Below are 6,000 nucleotides of genomic sequence, written 5' to 3' on the forward strand. Positions count from 1 at the left end.
CACGAGACGCTTGTCTCCTGGTGGTGTCACGAGACGAGCGGGGCGCACGGGGTGCCTGGGGCATGCGAGGCACCAGCGGCGTGCGAGACAGTTGCTTGGCGCCTGGGGCGCGCGAGATGCTAGCGGGTGTCCGAGGCAAAGTGGTCATTTGAAGGAGGGTTGATTTGGGCACTACTTTGAGGGATCAAAGGCACTTCAGACATGGTTGCTTTGGACCTTCCAGGGACCTTAGACACGAGATGTGGGTTCTTTACCGGTGTTGAATTTTTAGCATCCACACTTGCCCCCCAGTCTATGAGAGAGTCTTCAGGCTCTCTTGTAGACTTTTCTCTTTGATTCTTATAAATAGGCCTTCATGCCTAGCCTATTATTTACACCTTACCTCTTCAGCTTAGTGGTTTTGGGATCTTTGCTCCTTTCAAGAGGTGAGGGGTTCAGTCCCCCACAACCTCATTTTTGTTATCTTTTCCCTTCTCCCCCCCCCCCCCCCTTTTATATATTTGAGTTCATTTTTTGTATGTCTATATCCATGCAAGAATTTGAGGACTAAAATGCCCTTTTCCTTTGTTTTTCCAGACGCGTACTTTCGGCCACTTGCATCTGTTTGAACGTGACAGTGCTTTCGGCCCCCAACCTCCTTTTGATCACGATGGCACCCAATTTTACTTGCTTGAGGTATAATTTCTTTCTCCCTTATGTTTATTGGGTCCAAATTAGCAGCACTCGGGAGAGGGTATTTTGGCCTGAGCTTATCGTGAGTTAACCCAGCTGTACGCCCTTATTCATACCCCATAGTGGGTTATTTAGAGTGCTTGTACCTAGAGGTTCTGAGCCCATTCCTTTGTGTTTTGTAGCAATCCTCTCATTTATACGTGAACCCTTTTTGATTTTGGGACGAGGTCTCATGGCATGCGAAGGTCCATTCGACGCTCCTCCGGGGGTCGAGTTTGTTGACTTGTCTTCAGACTCGGAGTCCCCTGAGGACAATCTTCACCATGACTACGACACCTTAAGGCAGGCCCGCATTCGTCATCTTGAGCATATGGATGAACTTAGGCGTAAAATTTAGGTGGTAGAGAGTGAAATAGACTCGGTGTTGAGGGGAGATAGAGTACCTTTCCCCCTTGACCTTAATGACCATGTAGCGAACCTTAGGGTGACCCTTTTAGATTTGCAGATGGACTTGGAGTTTATGGAGGGAAATCTCCCGCCTGAGCCTCCTAACCCGTTTTCCCCTGCTGATTGTCATGGGGCCATCCTGTCTTCTCCGCAACCCTTATTCTCGATCTACCCTAGTTTAGCGCTCTCACAACCGGTGCCTTGGTGGAAGACTCTTGCTAGAAAGAAAAAATGGAGGGTAAAGTGCCCTGTTTCCACCTCACCTTTTTCTTTTGGTTTTGCAGATATGCCGAAGAGAGGGCGACGGAAGGTGACCGATGATCACGACACTGGCCCCCTGTTGGCATCCACTCTAGTGTCCCATGTGTCTGAAAATAAGCTGTTGGCAATAGTGGAGAACTACCGTGTTGCCCCAGACTACACATTATACATTCCTTCGAACACGTGCCGGGTTGACTGCCCAAATCTGGGTTACGTGGCTATGAGCGAGCATATCTTGAAAGCGGGTGGTACAATCCCATTACACCCATTTTTTGTCATGGTTCTCAATTATTTTGACCTTGCTCCACTCCAGCTGGCACCCAACAACTAGCTGACCTTGAGTTGCCTCTTCATCTCGTATATGGATCGTTTCCAGCATGCTCCTACAACCCAAAAGGTGCATTTCATGTACAATCTCATGCCCTCAACTAAGTCCAAGGGATTTTATTTCCTACAAAAAGCCAATACTTCGGTCTCCTTGATAGAGGGCGCTGTATCCAACCCAGGGTCCTGGAAGCAGGACTTTTTCTTTGTGAAGGGTCCCCTCTCTGTCTGTGAACACTTTCGCTCTGCTCCTAGTAAGTACTTCAAGCCCCTCTTTTTTTTTTAACATACTATTTTAGAACTTATGTTTGTGTCGTTAACTGTGTGGATTGTGCAGAGCATTTCGCCACTCTTGGAGTTGTTGGGTCGGAGGTGAATGCGGTGGATGCATTCCTCGAGGCTAACCCTGCCGAAAAAATGGCTACATACCTCTTCACCGTGGACAAACTCAAGCTTCACAAGCTGTCCCTGGTTTTGGATCCCGGGTTGTTGTGGAGTATTTCTGGATCAAAGAAGAAGAAGGCTGCTTCGGCTGAACATCACTCGGACGGGGGTGAGGCTGAGCGTGTGCCAGAGGGGGTCTCCCTTGGACATGGGAAACCCCACCAACCGTCTTCGTCTCCCAAGGGGTGCCCTCCTTTAGCCCCTACAGACTGTGACATGGCTTCCCACTCCCAGGATCAACAGACCATGCCGAGATGTTTTGTCTGTCCTTATTCTGAGGGCTTCGATGCTTTTCCTCAGGCTTCCCTTGACCTTGGTCCATCGGGGGCTCACTTTTCCGATCTTACTGCGCCTCCTCCTGGTCCATCAGGGGCTCATTTTTCCGATCTTCCTGCGCCTCCTGGTCCATCGGGGGCTCATTTTTCTGATCTTCCTGCGTCCCCTCCTCCTTCGGTGAGCGAGTCATCTGTCCTTACTTAGCCAAGCGCCCTTGGCTCAGAAGGGGTGCCCTGGGTGGGCCGCATGGCAGCCTCTTATGGGCGACGGTATGTCCAGATCGCCACGGGCCTTCTTGAGGCTGATTGGAGTGATCTTGGGAGTTTTGCTATGTCGGAGCTCGGGGAGACTCTTGTGCGTTCTGCCGCTTGGGTGAGTTCATGCATCTTATATCGGCCTTATCTCTTTTTTTTTTTGTTGCTTATCATCGTTATTGTTATTTTTCTTCTGCGGACCTATACAGTGGCTCAGCGATTTGCTGACTTGGCTCAAGACCTCTCCATGTCGAATGCTGAGAGGGACCGTCTTACAGTCCAGGAGCTCGAGAGGGAGCTTGCTGAAACCAGACTTAAGCTAGAGAAGGCCTTGGCGAAGGCTTCTTCCTCATAAAAAAAGAATAAGAGGGCGATTGCCAAGGCCACGATGCTGCAGGAAAGGGTCACTGGCTTAGAGACCAAACTTGAGGGTACTAAGGCTACTATCGCAGCATTGCAGGGGAGGGTCACTTCCTTAGAGGTGGACAAGGTGGCTATGGAGGCGAACAAGGCGGCTTTTGAGTATAGTTCCATAGAGTGCGCCCTGTATGGAGTATGGAGGCAGAATCCTAACTTCGATTTCTCCTCCTTTGGCAAGCACGTCGTTGCCCGGGCGACTGAGTGGAACGCCCGTGGCAGGGGGCCTTAAGATTATCATTTTGCGATTTCTACTAGTTATTCTAATGTGGGTGTATGCTTGTTTGAGCCCTATTTTTCTTGTAATTTCTCCGTGTCTTGTTATGTTATCAAAACTCTTTTTTTATATATACATATGTGATCGTTCATCTTTATTCCTCTGTGTTCGAGGTCCTTTTGAGCCCACATGATGGGGTTCGATAGGTTCTCTTTTTTATTTATCAGGCTTGAGGTCCTTTGGAGCCCATGCGAAGGGGTTCAATAGGTCCCTCTTTGGTGCCTCTTGATTGTTCTTATAAGGATATATTGACCCCTTGGGTTCTAGTTATCCTTTTATATATTTTTGCGCGCGCTTATTATTTCTTGCGAGAAGCGTCCTTCTCGTCATTATTCATAGTACTATTTTTGCAAGGGTCTCTTTTAGGACCCTTTTTGGCTAGACGACTTGGTGGTCGCTCTAGGCTTATTGGTGGGTGCTCTTCCTGAGGCCTTTCCTCTCGTGGGAGCATCTTCCTTTATTTGAAAGCTTTTCTTGTAGGACCTTTTGGCCTCCTTGATGTTCACAAGGGTAGCTAATCCTTGTGAACTCAAGTGTTGCCTTGCAAGGTCTTCTTCCTGTTTATAAGGGTTCATCACAATTTTTTTATATATATATATAAGGGCCTCGCTTAGGGTCCTGATATAAGGGGTCTTTTTAGGATCCTCCTGATAAGAGGGTCCTTTTAGGATCCTCCTGATAGGGGGTCCTTTTTAGGTTCGTCCTGATAGAGGGGTCCTTTTAGGATCCTTTTGATATCAGGGGTCCCTTTAGGATCTTCCTAATAGGGGTTCCTTTTTAGGTTCCCCTTCTTTGCTGTATATTTTTTCTCCTGTCCTACCCCCCCAAGTGCTTGGTGAAATTTATTTCAGCAAGCACTTTGGCAGATGCCATAGAGAAGAAGAATAACACGTGAAGTTGTGAAAAGTTTCATTCATAGTGTGCGGGTTACAATGACATACATGAAATGGTTACATCTAATTTGGAGGTTACCCAGGTAGCCTCTTTGATTCTTACTCACTAAGTTAGCATAACAAGGAACAAACTAAACATATGTCTTCTTTGCACTGGGTGCAGAAGTCTCACTGGTAGTATTTCTTGAGGTGTTCCGCATTCCATGCCTGAGGTATAACAGTGTTATCCATGCGGGCCAGTTTGTAGGTGTTTGGTGGTATGCACTAAGCGACCTGGTAGGGTCCCTCCCGATTCGCCCCTAGTACCCTCGCCCCCGGGTCTCGCGTGTTGGGGAGTACTTTCCTCAGTACCAAGTCTCCTACCCTGAACATTCTCTCTCACACCCTTGAGTTGTAGTACCTTGCTGCTCATTGGTAATATGTGGCTAACCTCAGTTGTGCCCTTTCTGTAACGCCCTACTTCCTTAGAGCCGTTACTAAGTGAGTTTTAAGGCAAACAGTGTGCAATGAACTCGCTAACCGAGGTTTTGAAACAAAAGTGTGACTAATTGAAAGTTAGGGCTGTAATCTTTGAAAATGCGACGTTTCATAAAAAGCTTCTAGTATTAAACACTTGGGATCCCAAAATAAGGTTTGAAAACTATTTACATATTGAAATAAGTTTACTGCTGTTTAATCATAAAATCATAGATTATTACAGCCATTTTCGAATAAACCCCCAACCAAAGCAGTCGGGCAGGCCAAACATGTACGCGTCGCTTCACGCTCTCCGTACTCATGGTTGGTTGACTCAGTCTTTGCCCTACCTGCAACACGGAGCACCCGTGAGCCGAAGCCCAGCAAGAAAACTCATGCAGAACATAACATATGCAAATATATATAGTTAATCATATCAGATAGCCCACAGATAAACAAGTCAACCATTAGACTAAGCAAACACGGCCATGCCGCCCCAGAGCCTTACCGAAGCCTGGGGTATCGGTTCTCACCGCGAGGATAACTCATGTATCCCTTGGGTCCCACCCTGAATATAGCATAACACATGTATCCACCGGGCCCCGCCCTGACTATAGCATCCCATGTGCTAGGTGTTACTTTCGGCCCACGGCCGCCCCGGCCTACGCCGTACTCGGCCCTTGCCGTTCATTTCATCATAATCACACATATAGTACATTCGAAATAATCATTCACACACATCATGATTCATTTAAGGTTAAACATTTGCACCTAATACAACCTGGGGCCATGCCCTAATCTCGGGTGTTACGGTTTTCTTACCTTAATTCCAAATACTTTAAATAGAAAAGAGACGGCCCCCGAGCACGATCCACTCCCCGAGCTTTAGCTTAACACCTAGTCACAACCAAGATAATGGATACCAATAAGATAAATCTCAAATGAGTTTCTAAACCAAGTTCTAGTCCCCGGAACATTGAACTTCACCAAAAATATAAAAAGATTCAATCCCGAGCACCCGCGGTTAAATTCTCAAGCCTTAATTCTCAAAATCCCAAAATTCCTTAAGCGCCGCGGCATGGCCCAACCATGCCGCGGCATGGCCCCCAAACAGGGCCACAAAATGCCCAGAAACAGGTAAGGGCCGCGACCCTACAAGGACCATGCCGCGGCCCGCCCTCCATCCTCAGCACGCCTTAGCCTTCAAGGGCCGCGGCCCTCCAAGAACCCAGAAAAACCCACCATTTTCAAGCTTAAAACCTCACCTTAAGCCATCCCA

Source organism: Humulus lupulus, chromosome 6 (assembly GCF_963169125.1).
Source record: "Humulus lupulus chromosome 6, drHumLupu1.1, whole genome shotgun sequence".
Classification (NCBI taxonomy): domain Eukaryota; kingdom Viridiplantae; phylum Streptophyta; class Magnoliopsida; order Rosales; family Cannabaceae; genus Humulus; species Humulus lupulus.